This window comes from Peromyscus maniculatus, chromosome 6 (genome assembly GCF_049852395.1).
Source record: "Peromyscus maniculatus bairdii isolate BWxNUB_F1_BW_parent chromosome 6, HU_Pman_BW_mat_3.1, whole genome shotgun sequence".
Classification (NCBI taxonomy): domain Eukaryota; kingdom Metazoa; phylum Chordata; class Mammalia; order Rodentia; family Cricetidae; genus Peromyscus; species Peromyscus maniculatus.
This window is the reverse complement of record NC_134857.1, coordinates 67,278,331-67,295,229: the sequence shown is the minus strand read 5'-3', so window position 1 is coordinate 67,295,229 and position 16,899 is coordinate 67,278,331. Positions and strand designations below refer to the sequence as shown.

General features: G+C 39.7%; 1 non-coding gene across 1 annotated transcript; it reads right to left on the bottom strand.

The window, feature by feature from the left end:
• Window positions 1-12,388: 12,388 nt before the first annotated feature.
• On the bottom strand, window positions 12,389-12,552 carry LOC121830659 (U1 spliceosomal RNA). Its single transcript, XR_006073875.1, has one exon. It is a non-coding gene; the product is annotated as a U1 spliceosomal RNA (small nuclear RNA).
• Window positions 12,553-16,899: the final 4,347 nt, after the last annotated feature.

Sequence of the window (16,899 nt, the reverse complement as noted above, 5' to 3'; positions counted from 1 at the left end):
TATAACAACAACAAAAAAAACCCTCAACCCCCTACCCCAGGAGCAGTCATATCTTCCTTTTATTTCTATTTTTTTTTTACTCGGGGTCTTTAATTTGATTCCATTGATTCACCTGTCTGTTTTTATGACAATACAAAACTGTTTTTATTACTATAGCTCTATAGTGTAGCTTGAAGTCAAGGATGGTGATGCCTCTGGAAGATGTTCCCATCCCCTTGATTGTCCCATTCCATCCTGCTCCCGCATCAATCCATAACTATCTATTCTATTTACCTTTCCTAGGGCGATCCCCCTCTAGTCACTCAGTCTATACCTAACCTCTGTGGTTTTATGGATTGTAGCTTGGTTATCATTGACTTAACAGTTAATATACACATATAAGGGAATGCATACCATATTCGTCTTTTTAGGTCTGGGTTACCTCACTCAAGGTGATTTTTTTCTAGTTCCATCTATTTACCAGTGAATTTTATTTTATTTTTTTTTAAATAGCTGAGTAACATCCCATTGTGTAAATATTTTCTTTGTCCATTCTTCTGTTGAGAGACATCTAAGTTGTTTCTAATTTCTGGCTATTATGAATAGAGCAGCAAGAAACATGGGTGAGCCAGTGGCTCTGTGGTAGTATGAAGTGCCCTTTGGGAATATGCCCAAGAGTGGTAGAGCTGGACCTTGAGGTCGATCTAGTCCCAGCTTCCTGAGGAAGCACCACACTGATTTTCATAGTGGCTGTACAAGTTTGCACTCCCAGCAGCAATAGATGAGAGTTCCTCCTTACTCTACATCCTCACCAGCATGGGCTGCCATGTGTCCCATTGATCTTAACCATTTGGATAGGTGTAAGATGAAACCTCAAAGTGGTTTTGATTTGCATATTCCTGATAAAAATGGATGTGGAAGATTTCATTGTTTCTCAGCCATTGTGTTCCTTCTTTTGAGAATTATCTGTTAAGATCATACCCCATTTTTAATTGGATTGTTTCCTTGATATCTAGTTTTTTGAGTTCTTTGTATATCTTGAATATTCACCCGCTACCAGATATGTAGTTGGTAAAAAACCTTTCCCTGTTCTGTAGGCTGCCATTTTGTCTGAATGACAATGTTCTTTGCTGCACAGAAGCTTTTCAGTTTCATGTGGCCCCACTTATTCATTGTTGATCTTAGTGCCTGTGTTATTGGTGTTCCGTTCAGGAAGTCTTTGCCTGTGCCAGTGAGCTCAAGGCTATTCCCCTCATTCTCTTCGATCAGGTTCAGTTTATGTAGTTTTATATTGAGGTCTTTGATCCATCCTGAGTTGAGTTTTGTGCAGGGTGGTAAGTATGGATCTATTATGTTCTTCTACGTGCAGTCATCCAGTTTGACCAGCACCATTTGTTAAAGATGCTGTCTTTTTTTTTCCAGTGTGTATTTCTGGCTCCTTTATAAAAACTCAGGGGTCCATAGGAGTGTGGATTTATAGCTGGGTGTTCAATTCAATTCCATTGATCAATGTGTCTGTGTTGTGCCAATACCATGCTTTTTTAAAAATTACTATTGCTCTGTATTATAATTTGAGATTCAGAGATCTTTTATTATCTGCAGTCCATTTATTATTCAGGAGTATTTTATTTATCCTGGGAGTTTTGTGTTTCCATATGAAGCTGAAGGTTGTCCTTTCAATTTCTGTAAAGAACTGTGTTGGAATTTTGACGGGGATTGCATTGAATCCGTAGATTGTTTTTGGTAGGATGGCCATTTTTGCTATATTAATCCTACTGAATGATGAGCATGGGAGAGCTTTCCATCTTCTGATATATTTTTCAATTTCTTTCTTCAGTGTCTTAAAGTTTTTAATCATACAAGTCTTTGACTTGCTTGATTGGAGTTACCAAAGATATATTACCGGAGGCTACTGTGAAAGGTCTTATTTCACTGATTTCTTTTTCACTCCATCTGTCATTTGTATATAGGAAAGGTACTGATTTTTGTGAGTTAATCTTGTCTTCACTACTTTGCAGAAAATGTTTATCAGCCATAGGAGTTTCCTGGTGAAGTTTTTAGGGTCACTTATGTACAAAACCACTTATGTATATTATCTACAAATATATTTTGACTTCTTCCTCGCCAGTGTGTATCCCTTTGATCTCCTTCACTTGGCTTATTGATTTAGATAAAACTTCAATTACCATATTGTATAGCTATGAAGAGAGTGGACAACCTTGGCTTGTTCCTGATGTTAGTGGAATTGTTCTGAGTTTCTCTCTGTTTAGGTTGATGCTGGCTATGTGCCTGCTGTAAACTGCTTTTTTATGTTGAGGAATGTCCCTTGCACCCCCCTAGTCTCTCTGTGACTTTTATCATAAATGGGTATTGGAGCTTGTCAAATGCCCTTTTTTTTTTGCATCCAATGAGATAATCATGTGGTTTTTGACTTTTAGTTTGTTTATATGGTAGATTACATTGATCAATTTGCATATGCTGAAGTATCCCTGCATCTCTAGGATAAAGCCTACTTGATCATGGTGGATGATCTTTTTGATGTGTTCTTGGAATCATTCACTGTGTTAGTTTTCTTGAAATTTTTTCATCTCTGTTCATAAGGGAAATTGGTCTAGAATTCTCTTTCTTTGTTGGGTCTTTATGTGGCTTGGGTGTTAGGGTGACTGTGACCTCAGAAAATGAATTAGGCAATATCCCTTCTGTTTCTACTTTGTGGAATAATTTGAAGAGTATTGGCATTAATTCTTCTGGTATAAATTGGAGCTAAAACCACTTGCCCTGTGCTTGGCTTTGGTCAGGAGACTTAATTACTGTTTCTGTTCTACCAGGAATTTTAGGCCTGTTTAAATTGCTTATCTGATCTTGATTTAACTTTGGTAAATAATGTATGTTGAGAAAATTGTCCATTTCTTTTAGATTTTCCAATATTTCCTGTATTTGGCGAAATACAGGTTTTTAAAGTATATCCTTGTGATCCTCTGGATTTCCTCAGTGTCTGTTGTTCTGTCCCCTTTTCATCTCTAAGTTTGTTAGTTTGGAACTTCTCTCTCTGCTGTTTAGTTAGTTTGGCTAAGGGTTTTTCAATCTTACTGATTTTCTCAAAGAACCAATTTTTCATTTCATTAATTCCTTGCATTGTTTTGTTTGTTTGTACTTTATTGATTTCAGTCCTGAGTTTGATTATTTCTTGCCATCTACTCCTTGAGTATGATTTCTTCTTTTTGTTCTAGAGCTTTCAAGTGTACTGTTAAATTACTAGTATGAAATCTCCCCAATTTTCTTCATATAGGCACTTAGTGCTGTGGACTTGTCTCTTAGAATCACTTTCATTGTGTCCCATAAGTTTGGGTATGTTGTGTATTCATTTTCATTCCTTTCTAGAAAGTCTTTAATTTCTTTCTTAATTTCTGTCTTGATCATTTTTTTCATTCAGTAGTTAGTTGTCCAATGCCTATGAGTTTGTAAGCTTTCTGTTGTTTCTGTTATTGTTGATATCCATCTTTAGTCTATGGTGGTCAGACAGGATGCAGGGTATTATTCCAATTTTCTTGTATCTGTTGAAACTTACTTTGTATCTAAACATGTGTTGAGTTTTCAAGAAAGTTTTATGAGGTGCTGAAAAGATATATTGTGTGTGTGTGTGTGTGTGTGTGTGTGTGTGTGTGTGTGTGTGTGTGTGTGTTTGGGTGAAATGTTCTATAAATATCTCCTAGGTCCATTTTGGTTTATAACATCAAATAGCTCCATCATTTCTCTGTTCAGTTTTTGTCTGGATGGCCTGTCTGTTGATGAGAGTGAGGTATTGAAGTCCCCCACTATCAGTGTATGAGGGTCAATAAGTGATTTAAACTGTAGTAGTGTTTCTTTTATGAGCTTGGGTGTCCTTGTGCTTGGTGCACAAATGTTAAGATTTGCAATGTCTTCCTGCATTTTTTTTCCTGCATGGATTTTTCCTCTGATGAGAATGTAGCGTCCTTCCCTATCTCTTCTGATTAGTTCTGATTAGAGTCAATCTTGTCAGATATTAAAATGGCTACACCAGCTTGCTTCTAAGTCCATTTGTTTGGAATATCTTTTCCTTCCTTTTACCCTGAGGTGATGTCTATCCTGAATGTTAAAGTGTGTTTCTTGGATGCAGCAGAAGGAGAGAGACAATTTTTTAATCCAATCTGTTAGTCTGTGTCTTTTTATTGGGAAATTGAGACATATGATATTGAGAAAATCAATGAGCAGTATTTGTTGATTCCTGTTATTTTATTGTTGTGGTGTAGTGCTCAAAAATCTCAACATGTAAAATACACTAAAATAATAATAATAATAATAATAATAATAATAATAATACCGGGTGGTGGTGACACACGTCTTTAATCCCAGCATCCAGGAGGCAGAGGTAGACGGATCTCTGAGTTTAAGGCCAGCCTGGTCTGCAGAGGGAGTTCCAGAACACCCAGAGTTGTTAAAAACCGAAACCCTGCCTCAAAAAACCAAACCAAATAGCAACAACAAAAATAAACAACAGAAAGAAGGTCAATTTTTTTCAGTCCTTTATCAGACAAGGAATTTCCTTTGTAGACTCCTGTGGTTTTGTTTGCCAAATAGGAAAAGTTTTCCTATTTTGTCTGTTTTTAGAAATTGAAGGCTTTAGAGAAAGCTCTGAAAACAGAAAGTATCAAAGGGAACCTCTAAGCAATGTTTCTCTAGCCCAGGATAGCAGCTACTTTGAGCAAGTCGTAAAATTGGCACCCTGGACTGGGTTAGCTTCTCATCCTCTTTGTTCTTCTGATACATTAAACAGTGGGGTTTTGTTTGTTTGTTTGTTTTGTTTTAAGACTATGTTTAGCTTTCTTCCTGAGTAATAAACAACCAAACTCATTGACTGCCCCCAACAAAAAGCCACATCTTCTTTGCCTAAACCAGAACTTATTAAGATGGGCAGTGCATTATAAAAACAGAATACTGGAACCAAAAGGGCTTTCAAGAGTCTTCCCATTGCACACCTTTTTTTTTTTTTTTTTTTAATGAGAGGAAACTGAGATACAGTGTTCTGTGGACTCAGGCCTTCTTCTGACCTTGGTGACATTCTCTTTGCTGTTCAACCAGCAAAGACCTAGCCTGTCTAGCACACAGAGCACTGTGAAGAATCTGTGTGGATATGCAGTGTCTTCAACCACATGCCCCAAGACTACCTCCAACAATGCGTGCACTCCACAGAGTGGTGTACTTGCACCTTCCTGACTCAGTCTCTCTCCCTCATTATGTCAGAAACCTGTCCATCTCCCAAAGCCCAAATCAACTGCTAACATTCCACTGAGACTGTCCCAGATCCTACAATCATGCTTATTTATTCATTTTTCCTCATTTCCATATTATTTCCTCCACCGGGCTATTCCAGCATGTATTCAACTGTCTTCTTCTGGGGTATGAATTATTTAGGCTGAAGACATGTCTACTTTTTCTTCCGATTCCAGCCTTTAAAGACACTGGGAAAAAAGTAAGCAAACATTTTAGCTGATTTTTCCAGAAGAGGAATCTTCAAGTGCCACGAACAAAAAGGGAATCAAATGGTAGAATCATTAAAAAAGGAAAAAAGAAAAGAGAAAGCAGTGTGTTAACTTGATGACGACCGAGCTTTTTTGCTCTGGTCACTGTTGGCTTGCCCGTGAAGTAGCAGGTCCCTTATGACACTTTCTAGTTGAGTCTTCTCTCCTCATCTCGCTGCCACTAGCACTGCTTAACCCCCTCCATCCCCTGGAGTCCCCCCTTTACCCTCCTATCATATGTGTTCGATTATCTCCTCTTTCCCTTAAAGACCATTTTCCCCAGCTCATGGGCCCCTTTCTGGTTTCCTGGCCTCCACCCATACCCACCCCCATATAAAATACACACATCAAAAATAGAAGCTAAGATCTTCATGTGAGAGAGGACATGTGGTGCTTTTCTTTCTGAGCTTGGGTTACCTCACTTCATATAATATTTTCAAGTTCCATCTATTTGACTGTAAATTTCATAATGTCATTTTTCATTATGACTGCATAAAACTCCATTGTGTATATGTCACACATTTTCATTATCTGTTCATCTGTTGATAGACATCTAGGATGATTTTATTTTCTTGCTGTTGTGAGTTCGGTAGCAATAACATAGGTAAGCAAGGAGCCATCTCTGCATTAGGATACGGAGTTCCTTGGGGATATGCCCACAAGTGGTAGAGTTCAATCATATGGTAACTCTGTGTCTTAGTTACTTTTCAGTTGCTCAGACAGAGCATCACAACCAAGGCAACTTACAGAAAGTTTATTGGGGCTACAGTTTCAGAGGGTAAGACCATCACTATCATGGTGGGGAACATGGCAGCAGGCAGTCAGACATGACCCTGGGGCAATAGCTGAGAGTTTACATCTTGAGACAAAACCACAAGGCAGAGAGAGCCACACTGGAAATGGTGTGGGCTTTTGAAACCTGAAACCCAGTGACACACCTCCTAATCCTTCCCAAACAGTTCCACCATCTGGAAACTAAGTATTCAGACATATGAGCCTATGGGGGCTATTCTCATTCAAACCTCCATATACAGTTTTCAGTCCTTTGAGAATTCTCTGCACGGATTTCCATAATGGCTACAAGAGTTTCCTTTGTCTTTCCCCACATCCTCAGCAGCATTTGTGGTCACCTGTTTTCTTGATAGCTATTCTATCTGAGGTAAGGTGGGACCTCAGAGTGACTTCACTTGGCAATTTCCTGATGCCTAAGGATGTTTGTAAAAATATTTGTATTTCTTCTTCTGAGAACTCCGCTCAGCTCATTGTTTTTGTTGTTGTTGTTTTGTTTTGTTTTTGATTGGGTTGTTTCTTTGCTATTTAATTTTTAAAGTTCTTTTTGTATTCTAGATAGTGAGCCTCTGTCAGATGTATAAATAGGAAATATTTTCTCCTGAAGTGTGTCTTCACTCAGTTAACGTCTTCTTTTGCTGTGTAGAAGCTTTTTTTTTTTTTTTTTTTAATTCATGAGGTCTCATTTTAATTCATGAGGCCTTATTTCCTGAGCAGTGTCTGAGTTTCAGGTCTCACTTTGGAATGTTTCATCCACTGGAGTTGACAGTTGTGTAGGGTGTGAGATGAAGATCTAATTTGTTCTTCTACGTGCGAACATCCAGTTTTCTCAGTGCTACTCATTAAAGAGGCCATCTGTTCCCCCAATGAATATTTTTGGCATTCTTATCAAAAGTCGGGTAGCTGTAGCTTCCTGGACTTGTGTCCCGTCTTTATTCTGTTCCAGTCGACCCATGTGTTTGTGTTTGTACCTGTGTCATACTGGTTTTGTTACTGTGACTCTTTGGTATGTCTCAAAAATCACATATGGTGATGATAACGCTACAATTATTCTTTTTTGCTCAGGAAGGCTTTGGCTATCTGATGTGTTTCGTGTTTCCAAATGAATTTTAAGACTATTTTTTTTTTGTTTCTCTTTTTTAGAGTTCTTTGTATATTATTCTAGATATTGAGCTTCTGTATGATGTATCTTTTTACTTCTGCTGTGGATTTCAAAATTTTTTTTTCTGTTTCTTGTAGTTGTAAGTTTTCTCCAGTTCTGCATGGGGCCCACAGCCGCTCAGACCCAAATAAGCACACAGAGGCTTATACTAATATGAACTGTATGGCCATTAGCTCAGGTTTATTAATGACTAGCTCTTACACTTAAATTAACCCATAATTCTTATCTATGTTTAGCCAAGTGGCGTGGTACCTTTCCTCAGTTTTGCCTTGACATCTTGCTTCTTCTGTGTCTGGCTGGTGACTCCTGACCCAGCCTTCCTCTTCCCAGAATTCTCCTTTCTGCGTGCCCCACCTATACTTCCTCCCTGGCTACTGGCCAATCAGCATTTTATTTATCAACCAATCAGAGCAGCACACACTCACAGCATACAGAACGACATTCCACAGCACTTCCCCTTTTCTGTCTAATCAAAAAGTAAGGTCTTAACTTTAACATAGTAAAATTACATAGAATAGAACTGAGGTGGTATTGTGTTCCCCAAAATATTGTGCACCCTAATAAACTTATCTGGGGGCAGTCAGAACAGCCACAATATTAAACATAGAAGTTAGGCAGTGGTAGCACACGCCTTTAATCCTAGCATTCCAGAGGCAGAAATCCATATGTTCAAGGATACCACATGGCATGGTGACACACGCCTTTAATCCCAGGGAGTGGTGGTAGAAAGCAGAAAGGTTTATAAGGCATGAGGACCAGAAACTAGAAGCATTTTGCCTGGTTAAGCATTTAGCTGGTTAAGCATTTGAGCAGCAATTCAGCTGAGAGCCATTGGGATGAGGACTCAGAGGCCTCCAGTCTGAGGAAATAAGACCAGCTGAGGATCCGGCGAGGTGAGGTAGCTGTGCCTTGTTCTGGTTCTCTGATCTTCCAGTTCACCCCAATACCTGGCTCAGGTTTGATTTTATTAATAAGAACTTTTAAGATTCATACTACATAGAACAGTTATCAAGCAAGAATTACAGTTACAATATCTAGTCTATTTATATTTGGCAAAATTAAAGAAAATATTCTATTTATCCTGTATTTGTAGGTCTAAAGTTTCATATCTAATATATCTTTTATCATAACCAAGAAAAATTATAAGGATAATTATCTAGTCTTCAACTGTATTAAAGACCTCAGAAGGATATAACATTACCCAAGTAAACAGGAAGAATATTGTAAGCAACTTCTAAAAATCTAGAATAACAGAGACAGCTAGCTGCCTGGACAGTCACCCAAAGTTCTTCTGCAATGTTGGGACATCCATTCTTTAGCCTACAGGCCTAGAGTCTCTCAGTCACATCTCTCTGTGTCCTGTAGGATGTCTGGCAGTTTCTTCTGTGAAGCGGGAACCTGAAGGACCATCTCACCTTGCAAAGTTTAGTGGTCACCTTCCTATGGGTCCTGTATGTCCAGTTTATACAACATACTGTCAATCAGTCAATGCAAGGGCACCTTTTTACCCAGTGGCTAACTTTTGCCACAAAGAAAGCAAACTCCATAATGAGTTTATTTAATTCCCATCATTGTCCTTGAAGTAATTGGTGCTGCCAGGAGCAGATGTGTCTCATTGTCTAGAAAAGTCTAGGTTTTTTAAATATTTTAAATGCTGTATTCTGTAGGTCTTTGAAGTGTTTGAAGATGACCTGTCTATCTATAATATATCTCTGCTTGACCTTGAAAACATACCAATATGACTACAAGTTTGGTTATCATAGAGGACTAATTATTAATCTGTATTTCTTAATTGTATGTTACAATTTCAAATGAGCTACACAAACATAATACATTAAACAAGAATAGAAATATACATACAGTATAACAAAATTAACTTTAAATTTGTATCAATAAACTAAAATCTATAGCAATGTAAAACATCTAAAACAGCAATCTAAAGTTGCTCTTTAAAAGTAGATTCAATAATCTACCCTTTCATCCTATCATATCTATATTCTATCCCCCCTTTTTTGGAAAGATATTGAATATGACCAATAACAATTTGTAACCAATCTCTAACAAAGACAAATATCTATAATCTATTTTTTGGGAATGTGGGCATAGCATTCTAGGCTATTTCCTGCTGATAGGGGGCACTGGTAGTCTCATGTGGATCCTGAAAAAATTAAGAATTATGGTCAAGTCCTGACTGGAATAGTCTGTGATGCTGTATTCTCTGAGCCAGTTGTCTTGAAGCTGTTGTGGATGTTGGATCATCTGGAGACCTCTCAGGGGGTCTTTCTTGATCAAACCATATTAGACTGAAAGCAATCCATAGGTTCTCATCTTCTGTGGAAACAAAAGCAGAACCTTTTTTCCAAAGCAATGTATAAACTTTGAAGTCCAGATACCTTTAAAATATATATATTGGCTGAATTCAACAGCTTTTACAATCAACTGTCTCTCTGAAGTTAAAAATCCCAAAGACAATATAATCCAGACTCTCTGTGTTACTTCCATCTTTACGTGGCTTATTTTTATATTACTTTTACTGTCTCTTTAAAGACTTTATTATTATTATTATTATTATTATTATTATTATTATTGGTTTTTTCGAGATAGGGTTTCTCTGTGTAGTTTTGGTGCTTGTCCTGGATCTTACTCTGTAGACCTCAAACTCACAGAGATCTGCCTGGCTCTGCCTCCTGAGTGCTAGAATTAAAGGCATGTGCCACCACTGCCCAGCAAAGACTTTACTTTTTAAAACTACCTATTTGGGGTTTTTTTTGTTTGTTTGTATTTGGGGTTTTTTGTTTTTGTTTTTTGAAACAGGGTTTCTCTGTGTAGCTTTGAGCCTTTCCTGGAACTCACTCTGTAACCCAGGCTGGCCTCGAACTCACAGAGATCCGCCTGCCTCTGCTGAGTGCTGGGATTAAAGGCGTGCGCCACCACCGCCCAGCCTTTTTGTTTGTTTGTTTCTATTTCTTTATATAAGGGTCTATCCTCCTTTTCCTCTTTCTTCCAAGCCTACGTACATTTTTACACACATTGTAAACACTTTAGAGTTTTATTTCATCTGAATCAGTCTTATTGTGAATCTATAATCTTTCTCTAACCAGGAGAGATTTTAAATTGTTAAACTGTGTGGCTAGTACAAAAAGTGTTAGCGCTTGCCTACTGACTCCACCCACTTCAGTTTCCCAGTATGGCAGTGGTATATTTACAGCCAGCCCTGGACACCATGCTTTCTGCTGACTCTGGGAGGCAGTGGGTCCATTCCTCCATCCAGCAGCGTGTAGCCCAGAAACAACGTCTTCTTCTTCTTCTTCTTCTTCTTCTTCTTCTTCTTCTTCTTCTTCTTCTTCTTCTTCTTCTTCTTCTTCTTCTTCTTTTTTTAAATAAAAGTTACATCCACCATGCAGCATACTGCATGGCTTGAAGATGCCTCTGTGCACTGCAGTGGGAATCCACCATGCTGTGTTTCAGCCCACACACCATGAACCTGCCATACTGTAGTTCAAGTCCACATGCCACGGTGTCTCTGTACCTTGGCGTCTCTATATCTTGGCCCGCATGAGACATGAAGTAGAAAGCTGGTTTGGGCTTTATTGTGTACCAATTATAGTTGCAAGTTTTCTCCAGTCCTGCCTGGGTCCCACAGCCACTCAGACCCAAATAAACACACAAAGGCTTATATTAATTATGAACTGTATGGCCATTAGCTCAGGCTTATTACTGACTAGCTCTTACACTTAAATTAACCCATAATTCTTATCTATGTTTAGCCAAGTGGCTTGGTACCTTTCCTCAGTTCTGCCTTGACATCTTGCTTCTTCTGTGTCTGGCTGGTGTGCTGTGGGATGTTCTGTATGGCAAATGTGTTGCTCTGATTGGTCAATAAATAAAACACTGATTGGCCAGTGGCTAGGCAGGAAGTATAGGCAGGACTAACAAAGAGGAGAAAAGAAAGAACAGGAAGGCAGAAGGACTCACTGCCAGCCACCACCATGACAAGCTGCATGTGAAGATGCCACGAGCCACGTGGCAAGGTATAGATTTATAGAAATGGATTAATTTAAGCTATAAGAACAGTTAGCAAGAAGCCTGCCATGGCCATACAGTTTGTAAGCAATGTAAGTCTCTGTGTTTACTTGGTTGGGTCTGAGTGGCTATGGGACTGGCGGGTGAGAGAGATTTGTCCTGACTGTGGGCCAGGCAGGAAAACTCTAGCTACACTGGTGACTCCTGACTCAGCCTTCCTCTTCCCAGAATTCTCCTTGTCTGCTCATCCCACCTATACTTCCTGCCTGGCTACTGGCCAATCAGCATTTTATTTATCAACCAATCAGAGCAACGCACAGAACGATATTCCACAGCAGTTCCTCTCTTTGGAAGAGGGTGTGCTTTCCTCTCTCTGAGTCCTTCTCACCAGCTCTCACAGAGGAAGCCGTTACAAATGGAGCTGTTTTCCTCATTTCTCTCTTGGCGTGTTTGCTTCTGGCACATAAAGTATTTACTGATGTTTGCATGTTGCTTGTGTATCTTGACACTTTGCTGTAATCGCTTATTAGATCTAAGAGATTTCTAAGTTGGAGTAGCATTAGTATGGGCTCATGTATGTCCTTTGAGGGTACATTTTGAAGGGTGACAGCTTGTTGGTGAAATATATACAGAGCTCAGAGCAAGAAAGTTTCTGGAAACTGAGAGGAAAAAAGGTGATGCTAGTCACTACTGGAAGGAGAATGTCACCATCTGTCCAACATGAAGTCACATGCTCACCCTGGAGCACTGGGTAAAGCTGGTGTAGCCTAATATGTATGTGCTAAGACCTTTCACTATAGTAAACATCAAGGCATGCCACCCAAAGCGGGAGAAAGATGTGAGGCAGCCAAGAGGAATAAGTAGCTCATTGGAATTCTGTTCATTATATTTTTTTCAAGGGAGAGAGAGTGTGAAGTCCCCCACTAAAGAAAATTATGCAGTTTAATTTTCTGTGTTTGGGGAAATTGTGAGAGTCAGCAAACCCCAAGTACAATGAATGAAACTCACCCTAGGAAAACCACCTTCTTGATCATCATATCCCCCCAGCCAAGTGAATATTTTAAAAGTCACATTGAGTAAAACAAAGTTGAAAAATAAACTTTAGTTTCTTCTTTCTTTTTCTCTTCCCGGACAATTGAGTGCTGACACCCTTAGCTGCGGCCAGCAAGGTAGACTTCTGCTCTGGTGGAGGGGTCAGTGCCTGACCCTGTCTACTGCAAAGCCCCGAGTAGCTGCAACCCAACTGCAGGGGAGACACCAATTGCCCAGACACCGTTCTCCACTTCAAGTGAGAGAAACGACAGATTCCTGGGTTAGAGGGACACTCAGCATGGGTCTTCGACAGGGCAAAAGCACCTGGGGGGAGGGGGTCAGCATGAACGTGCTAGTTAAACTGGAGATCGTTTGAACATTAGCATAAATAAGGATAGTAATGAAATAAGATAGGATATGTATACACTGCTTTTCTCATCCCTGTGACAAGATGCCTGCTAGAGAGTTTAGGGGAGCGAAGACAGCTTTTGCTTTCAGAGGGTTCAGTCTGTGGTTTCTTGATCTCATGGGTTTGGACAGAACCTCATGGTAGGGAATGTGCTAGCACAGGTGTTCTGCACTTCTTGTCGGATCAGAAGTCAGAAACTGGTGGTCAGGGATAACTTTCAAAGGCACGTCCCAGTGGCCTGCTTCCCAAAGTTTCCATAGCCTCCCCAGATCAGGCCACCGGCTGGGGACCAAGCCTACAAAGCATAATCCTGTAATGGACATTTTATATTTAAGCCATAACAGTCTGAGTCAAAACTGATAAGGTAAATGAGTAAGCTGAAAGTTGGGGGATGAAGAAGGTATTCATGTAAGTTACAGCTTGCCTTTCTTCAAAGCAAGTGTGCTGACTGGTTTTATGTCAACTTGACACCATCTAGGGTCATCTGAAAGGAGGATATCTCAACGGAGAAAATGCTTCCATAAGATCTTAATTAGTGATTGATGTGGGAGGGCCTAGGTCATTGTTGGTGGTGCCCACCCCTAGGCTGGTGGTCCTGGGTTCTATAAGAAAACTGGCTGAGCAAGCCATGATGAGCAAGCCAGTAAGCAGCACTCCTCTATGGGCTCTGCATCAGCTCCTGCCTCCAGGTTCCGGGGCCCTCACTGCTTTTGATGGTGAAATGTTATCTGGAACTGTGAGTGAAATGAACCCTTTCCTCCCCCAGTTGCTTTTGGTCATGGTGTTTCATCACAGCAACAGAAACCCTTTAAGACAGCAGGTATCGACTACAGAGAAGTTGCATAATGGTAACTCTTCAAATGTGATGAGACAGACGGAAATTGAGCCTCAAAAGCCTATTACGAGAAGAGTGCAGCAGCATCTGCAGAATTCCTGTCAAATACACACATTTTAAACCTAAAGCTGCAGAAAAAAGACAAATCTCAAGTTGAGGCATTCTACGAAAATAATTGTTCTGTTACCTTTCCACAGTGCCATGGTTGTGGGAGGCTAAGAAAGACCATGGACATGCTCTGTCCTAAGGGTAACAAAAGGGACATGACCACTCCACACGGCTGAGCTGCTGGAGTGGGTTCTTTTGTTTAGAAGACATCAGCAGGACACCTGGTAAGATTCCAATGAGTCCTGAAGAATAGATGGTAATAGCTTCTTGTCAATGGTACTTGTCTAGGTTTGATAGTTACATTGTGCTGTGTAGGGGAATGTTCTTATTTATAGAAAATACATAGTTAATTATTTAAGGATAATGAGACATTATGTTGGCTGCCTATTCTCCATTGATTCCAGAAAAAAAAAAAATCTTTATTTTGATTTTGCTCTTTCTCTATCAGTTTGAGCTTATTAGAAAAGAGGTTTTTGGTTTGTTTGTTTTGTTTTTGTTTGTTTGAGACAAGGTCTCATGCAGACCAGGCTGGCTTCAAACCCACTATGCACCAAGGACAACCTGGAACTTTTGATCCCCTATCTCTACAGTTTACAGGTATACATATCCCTACCAGTTTATATGGTGTTGGGGGTTGAACCCAGGGCTTTGTGCATAGTAGGCATGCATTTAGCAACTGAGCTACAAACCCAGTCAGAAAAAAAATTTTTTTTAAAGGATCAAAACTGAGGATAAAAATAGTTTTGAGTATGCTGGTTAAGATTAAAACCAAACTAAGATAGGAGAAAAATAGTCACAGCTGACTGATAACATTTGTTCCTGATTAAATTTGAATTTCAAGAGTGTGGTGGGTTGAATGAAAAACATCTCCTATAGTCTGAGGCATGTGAGTGCTTGGTCTTCAGCTGGGGGCACTGGGTGGGCTTAGGAGGTGTGGCTTTGCTGGAGGAAGTATGTTACTAGAGTGGACATTGAGAGGAGAAAGCTTTGCTACTTCCGGTTCACTTTCTGCTTCCGGCGTGCAGTTCAAGAAGTTAGCTCTCAGCTTCCCTCTGCCACCACACCTGCTTCCTGCTTTGGATCATGGACTCTAACCCTCTGGAGCCGAAAGCCAAAATAAGCTCTTGTATAAAATGCTTTGGTCGTGGTCTTTTGTTGTTGCTTTTTTTGTTTGTTTGTTTTTGTTTTTTGTTTTGCTTTTTGTTTTTAGTTTTTTTCGAGACAAGGTTTCTCTGTGTAGTTTTGGTGACTGTCCTGGATCTCGCTCTGTAGACCAGGCTGGCCTCGAACTCATAGAAATCTGCCTGCCCCTGCCTCCTGAGTGCTGGAATTAAAGGCATGTGTCCCTGCCGCCGGCTGGTTGTGGTGTTTTATCACAGCAACAGATGAGTAACTAATCCAAAGGGCTTTGTTTTACTTAATCATTTGCTCCAAATAAACCTGTGCTTAAAAACAAATCACCAGCAACCTTTTCAGTAATTCCTTCTTCCAAATGCCATAATGGACTTTTTTTTTTTTAAAAAAAAATTAGATATAGATGAATTTCTCCTTTCCTCCCTCCCTTTTCTCCTGCCTCCACCCTGTCCTTCCTTCCTTCCTTCCTTCCTTCCTTCCTTCCTTCCTTCCTTCCTTCCTTCCTTCCTTCCTTCCTTCCTTCCTTCTTCCTTGTGGTGCTGGGGACTAAACCCAGAGCCTTGTACCATGAGCTACGTCCATAGGCCCCAAACTTTACGCATGATCTATTTGAAAATCTTGAGATTTGGGGTCACAGACTGGGAGATCTGTACATGGACCCCAGTGTCTTCACTGGAGGACTTCCACTTTGGCAAATGGTTTTATTCTACTAACAAACCCAAGTTGGGGTAAAATTTGTGCTTCGGGGATTCTATGATCATACTAGAAAAATAGAAAAGATGTCTAACTTTACCTATCCAAACAATAGGTCTAATGTCAAAGACACTGCTTGAACTAAGATTAAAACATAAGGAGGTTGTATATAGAAATGTATTAAGGCATTTTTCTGTGGGCTTTCCTGTATCATTCTAAGTTGTTTAAGAATTTCTTACTAGGCTAGAGATATGGCTCAGTAGTTAAGGGTATTTGTTGTTCTTGCAGAGGATTATCATCCCACATAGACGATGATTCTCATCACCCACATAGAAGTTCCCAACCTCCAGTTCCAGGGATCCAGTGCCCTCTTCTAACCTTCCTGGGCACCAAGCATGCAGGTGGTGCACATGCATACATATAGGCAAAGCACTCATAAAATAAAATGAATAAATATAATAAAAAAAAGTAGTAAAAAAAATCCCACAGAATTACATTACAGAGCTGGTAAACCACGCAGAGAAGGAAGTAGGCGATTTCAGTGCCGTTCATGGAAAAACAATGGAGTTATTAACAATGGCTTGTGGTAGTACCTATCATTTACATAACCTGGCTCGGAGTCCCAGCAAAGGAATTTAAGAAGGCTAAAGAAATTAAGCAAGCTCTTAACAAGCAAAAATGGAAAAGATAGTTACTTGTAATGACTTCAACAGACTCCATTTTTCCACATATCTGTTAATCATGTAGGACCACGGTTTAATACTTTAAAAGCTAGAACTGGAGCTTTTTGAAGCCAATCATTCTAAGTGGTTACGGTAAGTCATCTTGGAACAAACCTTTGTTCACATATGTCACAATTATTACCATAACTTCATATGTTATAGCAAGGTCAAGGATACCCTTCCCTCTGAAAACCATCCCTTCAGAAGTGGTTGCCATGTTCAGAGCCCAACTTTAGACACCAGGGATGATGTGGCAGCGTAAGGTACTGAGAATATGGCTGTTGGGACCAAGGAACCTGAAGGGTTGACTCACAGATTTCTCCTAATGAGGATGCTAGACTATGCTTTTTTATTTGTTCTTATTTGGTTTACACATTTTTATTTTTAATTTTTTATACTACTAGTGATTGAGCTTATGGCCTTGTGCATGCTTTGTAAGTTTTCTACCACTCCCCATTCTCTCTCTCCCTCTC